Source organism: Ictidomys tridecemlineatus, chromosome 14 (assembly GCF_052094955.1).
Source record: "Ictidomys tridecemlineatus isolate mIctTri1 chromosome 14, mIctTri1.hap1, whole genome shotgun sequence".
Taxonomy (NCBI): domain Eukaryota; kingdom Metazoa; phylum Chordata; class Mammalia; order Rodentia; family Sciuridae; genus Ictidomys; species Ictidomys tridecemlineatus.
Genome location: NC_135490.1, coordinates 29980911 through 29993234, shown reverse-complemented (window position 1 = coordinate 29993234; position 12324 = coordinate 29980911). Strand labels below are relative to the sequence as shown.

The following is a 12324-nucleotide window of genomic DNA, read 5'->3' as shown; positions in this document are numbered from 1 at the left end:
GGTGGTGATGCTGAATCCAAGCTGGCCCTGAATCCATTTTCTACCTGCATCTCGTCTTTTGATTATTCTGAAAAACATGTTTTCAGTTTTAGTTTTTCTACATATTTCTTTAACTTCTCTTTCCCGGTACTCGCTAGACTTTCATGTCTCCCCCACTAAAAAGAAAAGAAAATCCACTTAACCAAAAAGCCAACAAACAAAAAGAAGTCATTCTTTCATGCCATCCTGTCTTCTAGTCACTATCAAATCTCTCTTCTTCCTTCTCATTGAACGTGTTTCTGCTCCACCGCTGTCCATTCACTCTTTAATTCACCACCATCAGGCAGCCTTACCCTACTATCCTCCCCTTCCTAAAGAAGGCAAACCTGTTACCTAGTAGGTGTCAGTTCCAAGGCTCAGCTCAGTTTTGATCTGAACTGATCTCTCTTACACTGGGCTCATAATCTTCATGTGAAACTCCCTTGAAACTATGCCTTACTGATTCTCCTTGTTCTGCTCCATTTTCAGGCACCATTTTCTTTGCCCTCTCATTAGGTAGCCGTACTCCTCAGGGCTCTGTTTCTTCTCTAGTTACTAATTCACTTATTTAACTGTCTGCAATCTACCTATATCTGGAAATGTAACAGGTGTATTCTCATGATCCCCAAAGCAAAAAATCTTTTTCACCTTTGGTATTTTTCTCAATTTGAGGGTCAAAATAAGATTATATGTGAGAAATTTTCTACTTTCTACTTTTCCTGGCTCTATGTCACTAACGACACCCAGCTTGAAGTAACCTGTCAAGTTGTGATCCTGCCACCTCAATAGATCCATCTCATTGTCTCTATCTAATTCTTCCTTACGTCCTCAGCCTCTTTTATTTTCTAAAAAACGGAGCTGATTTGATCCCTTGTATTTTAATTGTCTTTCAATTTGAGACCCCCACCTCCACACCACAGCTCAGGTATACTCAATTTAGATATCACTCCCTTGGGTACTTACCACATGAACCTAGCACCTTTACTCTGTTTTATCCTAATATTTTATGCACACCTCTAGATTTCAGGCATTTTTAAATAGAAGTAAAATGCAGTGGTTAAGTGCATGGCCTGTGGATGCAGCTTCACCATTTACCAGCAGACAGGTAACTTAACCCCTCTTAATCTTACTTAGTCTCTATTCTCACATGGACAAAATGGAAAAAAATCACAGGGCAAAAATAAGAAATTAGTTGTGAAGATAAAGTAAGCCATTTTGAGCCAGTGTGGCATATTCCGAGCACTGCACAATACTATCATATTATTGCTTGTATAATGATATTTTAAATATTATTTCTTTGAACTCCTCCATAGACACTAAATTATTTGAGGGTGGGGATTTATCTTAGTATGATTGGCACTTCATGTCAAGCCAAGCGAGACCCTCTCTAAATTTTATTTTCTAGAATAAGGCTATTTATGTGACACAGTTTTCTAAGTAAATGACAAATTTTATTGTATTCCATTCCCTAATTTAAATTCAAGAGGAAGTAGACAAGTAAAATGATAACCAAGGTGAAGTCTGGCTCAATACCAAAACCCTACATGTGATTTCTCAGGACTGCCCATGGGCAATTACAGACTACCTTTCAGATTTCAAGGGAAAATCTGCTGTTCCCATACCAAACTTGGTACACAGCCAGTGCACTGCAGTCTGTGAAGGTAGCTGCAGTCAAGTGTCAGGTCCCCAGCAGCCAGCCATACTCATGCATACCTATATGTCTACAACACAGAACCTCACTCAGAGCCCTCTTTATATGGGCCTGCCTCAGATGCCTCTTCTGAGACTTCCTTACCAAAGGAAGTAGGGAACTATGATGAACATACTTTTCTCTACGCTGACTCAGTCCTTATCCACCCCAGCCCTGTCTCCCCACAAACATACCCACATTCTGCTCTGATCCCTGGTTCCATAAGACAATAGGAGACTTGTGTTTAGGGATCCCTTGGTAATGAGATGACCATCAAATTCATGTTGATGCACCTGAACTTCATTCAGCCAGCACTGTTCCATGAGGGAAAGTAGAACAGAAAAGACTCTCTTTCTCTGGTTTAGTCTTTTGTTTATATTATCTCCATAAGTCTTTACAAGCTTGACTATTATTTTCCTTTTGGATTATTGTTCCAACTGACTATTAAGATACCTGGCAGCTCAGTTCTCTCCAGGTCAGGTTCTCTCTGACAACCAAGGAAGAAGATGGAATAAGACTGAGCATGGACAATACAATATTTTGCTTCCATTATTTTATACGATGATATTGTCTCTTTTTTTTGATGTTTTTAGTGTATGTAATGATGGGATTCATTGTTATATATTCATACATACATGAAATATAGTAATATAATTTAACCAGTATTATTAACCAGTATTTTCCCTTCCTTCTTTTGAGTGGTTCCATAATTTACAAGTAGAAAATCCTCACATTAGAAGACATGTTAGAAATTTCTACAATACAACTTACTCACTTCACAATGAAAATATTGTGACCTTGCAAATCTGTGTAATCTACAGATATATTCGGGTACATTGACAAGGCTATACCGACTTCAGCCCCAAAATCTAACTTCCACAAAGTTATTTATTTTTATAAAAGGTTGATTCTAAAATATACCAAGTTTCAGAGTATTATGGGTTTTGTTGTTGTTCTCTTCTTGTAGTTAATGTCTGTGATAAAAATTAGTCATACATGATTTTAATAATCCAAACCCAAGAGGCTAGAAAGAAAACCAGGAAAAACTGAGAGAAGATGTGTACCTATATGAGTTTTGCATATACAAATATTGAATATAAAATTCTTCAAATTTTTAAATGTAAGCAAAATTTTTAAATGAGTAAAGAATGCATATCCTCTACCATTATAAATTTGAAATTTGGTAGATTTACACTGTGAAAGGGTAGATAGTAGATATATTGGCCAATGGGATTGATTATTTTGTTTAAAATCAGTTTTGATTAGAGACAACTAAGAATGAGGGGACACAAATGTTTCCATGTTCCAAAGGAGGCAACATGTTCACCAACTGCATGGATTCCTCAGTGGGAAGAATGAGATAATGAGAATTTTTCTTAAGGAAAGGCAATCAGCCTCAGAAAAGCTGGGGGTTGGTGAGATGAGGTAAGATTGTGATTATGTTCATCTTATAGCAAAAAATTGTCAAGGAGCTAAGAAGTGATGTTGGTATTCCAAAACCTAGTACGGTACTTTCTGCCACAGTACATTGTGTGGTTGCCCCATGATACTGATTTCAGAATCAAAAATTGAAACAAAGGTTAATTAGTCAAGACATTTATGTTTGAGAATAAATATTCTTTGAGACCCATCTTTGAGTTTTAAACTATTCAGTATTATTTTTTTCATTTCTATTATTTGATATTGCTTGGTTTCCTCTGGCTATATGTATCAAATGTTAATAATTCAACTTTTTTCATAAGAAATAAATAAAAATACTGCTGTCATGAAGTAAAAATTCTCTCCCTAATAATTGAAATGCACTTTGTAGATCTTCCAACTGAAGCTCTTCTTTTAAGTGCATGCCTTCTATAATAAGAGCAAACAAATAAATAAATAAACAAAATCCTGCAACTCAGTGAGAACTTTCTAGGTATGAATAAAACCATTAGTTTCCTTTAGATCTTAAATGGTATAAAATATCTCAGTACCAATTCCAAAGAAAAGCTTAGCTACTGATCATCCTTCATTGTGTAGTTTATTCAAATGAACTCCTCTAAGTTTATACATTGTTATTTTTCTTTTAAGAAAACATAATTACTATCACACACATAGATAATGCATATATATCATCTATGCATGCATATGGATAAACAATTCAATATCTTTTAACATTAGACACAACAATAATAGTTACTAATTCAAAAACTATGATTTATCACTTAGAGGGCTATTCACTTCTCCAATGTTAAGTCTAGGCATTTAACGTCTTTTATACTTTAGAAGAAAATCCTAAAGTATTATACAAATTACCTGCCAGAATACATAGGAACTTGCAAAAAGATAATGTCAAGAAAATGTTAAATACCTGCACTTAAGGAAAAAACAAACCAACCAACCCGCTTTTATCGAGCAAACACAGCATTGCAATATCTTATATATTAATACCACTAGAGGGCTTGATAGATTTTGCCTAATAAAAAGCATTTCTTACACCAGATTATCTTCATAGTATAAATGAGGTTCATACAGTCATATTTCTAATCATGGTTATTAAAATACTAATGTATCCATTGATATGCAGATATAACAAAATAATTAGATCAAAGGGAAACTTATTTAGACTTAACATTGTATTAAGAAAGTTAAGTGTATTAAATAAACTGTATAGTTTCAATTATCACTTAATATTTAGTGTCACTGAAAATAGTTTCTCCAAGTATTTAATAACTTGGTTCTGATAAATGATGTGAGCCATTTTAGCAGATAGTTTCTAAGTAACTCAAATTTTCAAATCAGCAAAAATATTAATTAAAATATTTTACTTAATTTCTGTATTTCATATTTTTATGAAAATTCTCTATGAGTCTGACCTAGGCAAATTGTATTTTAAAGTACATGTTAATTTCCTTAAATACATGTTAATTTTTTTATATGTTGTCTTTCAATTCCTTTTTGAGAAAGACAATTAAGGCATTAAATAAATTTGATTTTGTCTTGTTTCTAATTTGGCTTTGAATCAATTTAATTGTTCAGCCATATATTAAATACACGTTTTGTGGAACAAGAAAAAATTTATAAGACTTAGATAAGGAAAGTAAGTTTTAAAATGATTCTGAAACTTTTATCTATCCATTTAATCTACAAATTACATTCATTGCCCCCAGTCTAGTATATATGTAAAGTATTACCATAAATAGAATTTTCAAATTTTAAAGTAGAAATGCTGTTATTCCTATATTATATGAAGTAAAATACCTTTGAATCTATGAATAAACTAATGAAATTTAAATTGTTTCCCATATCAGAACTTTTCAAAATCACATATTCCACTTTGGGAAAAAATATGCTCTATGTCATAGGATGTTCAAAAGATCTTTCATTATCTGATTTTTTTTCTGGCTAATGAAACAAGAGAAGACATATTTGTAGGTTGGGGAAATATTCAAAATATGAAGCCATTGGTTGAGCAGGTGTCTCTGGCTGATTCAGAATGCCGTTCTGGTGTGCTCCATTCAAGTATCAAGAAGAATGTCTACACATGATTTCAAATCCTAAAGAAGCCCTTATGGTCTTAATGTTTTATTATTATGTAATCTCTGTGTATTTCCCTCTGAGGTTATATTTTCCTTTTTAAGTCACAGGATTAAAGACAGTGTGACCTAAGAAACAGAATAAGCCACAAACAGTGAAATTGCTATCAAACTCAATCTTTCACCAATTATAATAGCACTTAAACTTGAATTAGAGTAAAGTGTTGTAGAATATTAGGAGGAAAGTATTTATTTATAGATCAAATCAAGCCCTTGGGTCAGTGTACAAGACTTTTCTCTTTCTGAATGCAAGAGTTTGTGTGATTAATTTGCAGATGCTGTGGGTAACGGAGACTTGACCACAGATTTAGGTACAGTTGACCACAGATTTAGGTACAGTTGCAGCACTCTGTTAATTGAACTTGTTTCATAGTCATTGATATTTCTATACATAAAAGATACCATCAAAACTTAAAAACCATGCTCCATAAAATCCTCTCATTCTAGTTTCCTAATCCTATAACTCATATTGTATTTCTTATTCATGGAAAGATTATTATCCTTCAAAGCATGGCTTTACAATTATTTTACTTTCTTATCAGAAACAGTCTCATTCCTAAATATAATCTGGCCAAGATCACTTTGACTATAAACAGTTTCTATTTTTGCCCTTCACTTGTGGTCATCTCAGATATTTGTTCTATAATTTAGTGATTATACCCAGGATGATTTTTTCACATTGTTATTGTGTTGTCAGCTCATGTTTTGGGTATTTACAATCTTTTATAAATCACTGCTACTATTCTACATATTTTAGTCTTCAATTTTGTGAAAGTGTAGCACATAGACATTATCAAAACACAACAAAAACATCTATATTCATTTGAAAATACTTACAGTTGTACACCTCTATTAGATGTCTTAATGCTTCATTCAGAATAAATATCACATGAGAAGAATATCCACAGGTTATTTATCTCTGGTCTCTCATTTATATGTTTGCTTCATTCGATTCTAAAAAATAAAAGTTTTAAGTGTTTTATTATCAAATAAAATGGTACAATTTATGTAACACAAAAATGCTAGATTATTTTCCTGAGCACAAGAAGTCTCTGAAGACTGAGTGAATATATTACAAAGAATATTTAAAAATTATATTTATATGTGAAGCAAAAATCATCAGAACCTCCAAAATTACATTGAAATGTGCATGAAGCAAGGCCACATATCACCTTTTACTTCTCAAGTAAATTAATGTGCACACATTCACAGTGATCTTAATAACATATTTTTTAACAAATATATCTAGGATACTAAGAAAGATAGGAAGTGTATATTTGTTTTTTCCTTGTTATATGATAATTATAAAACTAACTTAATAATATGCTGATGAGTTAATAAGTTAGCTTTTTTGTGTCCTAGCACCCATCGAGAAAGTCATTTTATCTTTCTATATCCATTAAGTTATGCATACCCATATTATGTTCAACATAAAGAGCATATATTTGAATACTGTGAGATTCATTGAAGGTAGTGATAAAAGAAAATATTACATATTTACAATGATCTGATGACAAAGAAGACAAATATCTGAAGGTATCTTCAGATTGAGAGCTCTCCCATCTGCAAAGGGTGTGGAATAGTTTCTTTGTGCCTCTAGTTAGATGTTTCATCATTCATGGAAGGCATCTCCAGTAGAGATGCTTCTTAAGGCAACTGACTGTGTTTTGTTTGTTTGTTTGTTTGGTTCCAGAGATTGAAGTAGTCAGGGGCATTCAACCACTGAGCCACACCCCCAGCCCTATTTTGTATTTTGTTTAGAGAAAGGTTTCTCACTGAGTTGCTTTAGTGCCCCACCATTGCTGAGACTGATTTTGAACTCCTGATCCTCTGTCTCAGCCGCCCAAGCCGCAGGGATTACAGGTGTGCACTACCAAGCCCAGCCCACTGACCATTTTAATCAAAATAAGCGTAATGTCTTGTAATAAAAACTAAAAATCTTAAAAACATAATTGCTTACTTAGTATTTTACGTTCAAAAGCCATAAAGTCCTCACTTCCCTTATAAGTCAGAATACGGTGGATTTATTTTGTGTAAACTGGAAACTTGTCACAGAGAATAGTAACAGGAGAAGTTACCCAATGAGATTACCTTTGTAATCTGGTACACAGTGAGAAGAGGCAGATTAAAGTATAAATCACTTCATAATAGACTCACATCAAAAAAGCAAAACTTCTAGCTCTCAATGGAAATTATGAACTATGAGACCACAGCAGCATGGAGTGCTTATAACCCATCCTCCTTCAGATTGGTTGATATGTCTGTTCTGATTTTTAATATCACCCTTACTTCTGGTGTATGATTTTTTTCCCTTTGTGATCATATGATTACTAATTCTTGCTATTCAAGAATTTCAAAGGATCAGTTTATATATTAATATTTCTAAATGAAAGTTTCAATGTAAAGAATTGATTGAAGATTTGAGAATTTTACTAAGAAGTATTAAATTTCGATGTTGTTTTTTCTCCATTTGTTTACTTTTTCTGTGTACTCCTTTAACACATCTTTGTATAATTTCAACTGTCTATCTTTCATGTCCTTTGTAATAACTTTTTACTTGTGCTATTTTCTAATTTATTTTTGAGAATTATTTTAGAAAGCATTTTGTCATGTCCTTTTTCTATAAACCCTCATTAACACTTTTGATAATACCTTAACTGCAATTTCTTAAATCTGTTGCTTTTTTAAAATTTCCAATGCACGTTTTCAAAATATCTTTTCAGTACTTCCCCTAAAATTCTTATATGTTTGATGTTCATTTCCTTCTGCATACATTATAATCTCTTTTTAAAACATCATTTCTTCATTATGCACTCCTTGGTAGAGATTATACTTTGCCTTAACGTTTATGAGACTATATTGGTCAGAACTTTTTCTTATATTTTCTTGAAACATTTAGAAAAGATAAGTTCAAGTCCCTTTTAGTCACATGCCTAACCTGATCTTGTTAGGGTGTGAAGTTTCTATGTATAGCTAAACTCTGCTACTTTTTCAACTACTAGATGAAGGCAATTGTTGGTTGAAACTGTGTGTGTGTGTGTGTGTGTGTGTGTGTGTGTATGTGTGTGTGTGTGTAAGAGTCTGTAATTTTAATTCAATGGCATTTTCTCACTGTCAACATGTTACTCCTTTTGTCAATGGAGCCTATCTTCTCATTGTTTTGGCGGTTCGTTTTTATCTATGCAATCAATGGCATGCACAGTCAATCCCTTAGAGTCAGAGTTACTCAAACAATATTTGCTGAATGCTTGAATGAATGAATGAATTGATTTTCTACATCTGATCTAATACTAGTGATGGCTGATTCCTTTCTTAACAAGTTTAATGAAGCTCATGAAGTTTGACTAGCATGATAGTTGGGATGGAAATTCTTGTTAAAGACTGAGACCTGGGTGTTAGCTGCTTACAAGGCCTTATGTTTCAGTTTCCATTCCGTTTGACACTCTGTTAACTGGCAAGTTTACAACTTCTGCATGAGTGCATTTACTGATATTATAATTAAATCAATGAAAATATTCATTGTCAAGATAACTTCCAAGTAAGTGTTATCAGAAATGCTAATGAAGGTCACTAGAAAAAGGATTAGATTACTCAAAATTTGGTAAAAATTATAATGAACCCCTGGCTAATTTTGAAATAGTTTTTAATCCTGATATTATAATCCTATTTTGAAGTAATTATCCAGTGTTTTATAAGCTTGGAGTAGGTAGCAATATTTAAAAACCAACCAGAGAAACTTCAATTAAAAGCATCGTATGGACATCTTAGGTCATCTTTCTGGTTAATGAAATAAAACATGCAATTTGTCTAGTTAACCTCCTAGAGAATATAAAACTATAATCTTTGAGCCAAATCAAAAATAAGGGGCAAGGAGGGAACCAGTAATGCTTCCAGTCAACATCCAAGTCCTTATGGTATCCTTTCACTCCAACCAGTGATGTGTGTGCATGGACTTGTTCTTTTAGCTTAGGGGAGACAATCAATGAAAACCAGTTCTATTTAAGGAGCCTTAAATAGAAGATATTCAAGATATTCATCCTGAGAATGAGGCTTAAGGAGCTTCATTCTCAGGATGAATATCTTGCTCCTCCACAGGAATGGCTGGTGGTAGTGGCTCTTGAATTCCTATACCCCTTATAGCCAAATGGCTTTTAAAATTCCAAGTGCTGAGAAAAAAAAATGATGATTCATCTCGAATGTAATCTTTCCACATATGCCACATTAGGAAGATTTGATTCTATGACACAAATAATAAGCAAAAACTACCACCACCAACAACAACAACAGCAACAACAAACACAATAAGCTTTAAATGGTATTATTTATAAACCAAACCTGTTTATGATGATAAGGTTAGTGATATTTTAATGAAAATAAATTTAGTATCTATTAATACAACTACTAATATAAGCTACAGTGTTATCAGAAAGTTTAAATTTTTTATTAAAGAACAAAACTATTTTAAGTACAAATGTCAAAGTCAGAATTTAGTGGATTAATTTCCAATGAATTCTAATAATTGTCATACCTAGACACTCTCTTTTGTCCTCTCTTCACCAGTCACTATTCTGTCTTTTACAGAGACACTTGTTGAGTGTTAAGTGGAGATAGTAACTATTTATCACTAGTCCTTCTTTGACAATTCTTCCTCTCTTTGATTCAATCAAACACATAAAACATTTTATGACAACTTGACTTCATTGGCTAGCACAGTATTACTTGTTGCTAATTAATTAAAATATCTATGTATCCAGCTAAATGAGTAAATATAACTCAATGTGATCAGTGACTTTTACATATGTGTTAAATTTTCTAAAGTTAGAAACTTTAATCTAAAAAAATTTCAACATCTCTAGCAACTAGAGAAATGCAATTTAAAACTACATTGAGATTTCATCTCACTCTAGTAAGAATGGCAATTATGAAGAATACATGTAACAAAAAATGTTGGTGAGGCTGATTGGAAAATGTACACTCATTCATCGCTGGTGGGGACTGCAAACTGTTGCGACCACTCTAGAAAGCAGTATGGAGAGTCCTCAAAAATTAAGAATAAAGCCACCATTTGACCCAGTTATCCCACTCCTCTGTAAATATCCAAAGAAGTTAAAATCAGCATACTAGAGTGATACAGCCACATCAATGTCTATAGCAGCTCAATTCACAATAGCTAAGCCATGGAATCAACTTAGATGCCTTCAACAGATGAATGGATAAAGAAAATGTAGTATTGGAATATTATCTAGCCATAAAGAAGAATGACTTTATGACATTTACCAGCAAATGGATAGATCTAGAGACTATCATGCTAAGTGAAATAAGCCAGCACCCAAAAGCCAAAGGTTGAATATTTTCTCTAATATGCGGAAGCTAACACACGGCAAGGGGGTTGAGAGGAAGATTACAAATTCAGTGGTTTAGATAATGGAAAATGTAGGAAAGGTAGGGAGAATAGGAAAAGGAAGGACAGTGGAATGAATCTGACATAATTTTCCTATGTACATACATAAACACCACAGTGACTCCCACCATCATTACATCCACAAGAATGGGGATCTAACTAAAACATGATGGTATAGTTATATAAAAACAGATTCTACTATATCATGTATAACCAAAAAGAAAGGGTGAATCAATCAATCAATCAACAAAATAGTTTTTCTTTTTATGTACACTACATAGTTTTATATGATATTAAGAAATAAACAATTTTTTTTAAAAAAATCAAATTTTGTTTATAGAATTTTAAAGTTTGAAACCTCTTTTCTATATATGATATAATAACTGCACAACTAAGAAAGCAGTCAGAATTCCAGGACATATTTGCAAGCTGTTGCTATTTGGGTAGAGTATATCATTTGATTATAATGATGTTCTCAATGGCATTTAAATTCCCAGATATTCAACTAAAGCAGCTACGCTTTGACTTCATTATATTGTGGTAAGCATGACTAGAAACCATGCTACACTCAAAACACAAATAATTGTCAGAAATGAATACTGCATTCTGACTTCCAATTTGAGATTCAGTATGCAGAGAATACCACCCATTTTTTCTTAGCATCTTATTTACTCCTCATCAAAATTCATGGCTACCTTGACATGTCTGCCTCCCTCTCAAACATTTAAATCCAAAACAGGAGTTACTAAATATTTGGCTAAATCAGAACACAATTATTCATGATAACAATAACATCAAAATAAATGTGACTAGCATTATTAATTGGTCAATATATTTCAGGTGGACATTTTACATGGAATTCTTTTCATTCATATATGAAATAAAAAGTATCGTTGTTATCATGCTCATATTGCATATTAGGAAAGTGAGGCTAGAAAATGCGAAGTTATTTTCTCAATGACAAAAATACGGAGAGTAAGGAGTCAAATTAATTTCATGACCAGGTTGATCCCATATTCTTTCCATTAAATCATGCCATTTTGTGATGAAACAATTTATAATAGAAAACAAAAACTTTCTTCAACAACCACATAAAGAACATCATGCTATATATCATATTACAGGCAAACTTCAATTTTTAAAAATAGAAGGTTCAGACAGTTGATGAATTCTTCAAAATGATAAAAAAATATACTTGATGAAGTTTGTAAGAATTGGATCCTCTGAGTCATCATATTCACATTTAATTAACAAGGAAGTGAATGTCAACTACTAAAATGCTTAATTTCTGAGGCCAATCATTATAGAATATGCATGAGAAATAAAAGTAAAATATTTAGAGGCCTTTCCAAAACATAAATATACTTCAAATATATCCTGCATTTTTGAAGTTTCCACAACCATGAGGATGTTGTATATATATATATATATATATATATATATATATATATATATATATATATATATATATATATATATATCTTAAAGCAAATACAAAAACCATATGAAAATGGTTTACACATTGGATGGTTTAATTTAATGCTCAAGTAAGAGAAATCCAAACTGATCCTACATCCTTAATTAAAAGAAAACAAGCCTCCAATTAGAACTATGCTATCTCATATTAAGTAAATTCATGTTTC

The 12324-nt window shown here is 32.5% G+C and overlaps 1 protein-coding gene across 11 annotated transcripts in view; it reads right to left on the bottom strand.

Moving 5' to 3' along the window:
* The window catches only part of Tenm3 (teneurin transmembrane protein 3), a 2430710-nt gene that overhangs the window by 2332539 nt on the left and 85847 nt on the right, over nt 1–12324 (bottom strand). For all 11 annotated transcript variants that reach the window (XM_078031007.1, XM_078031002.1, XM_078031009.1 and 8 more), the window contains exon 3: nt 6118–6234. The gene's annotated coding sequence lies outside the window, so the exon portion shown is untranslated. The remainder of the gene's footprint in view (nt 1–6117; nt 6235–12324) is intronic.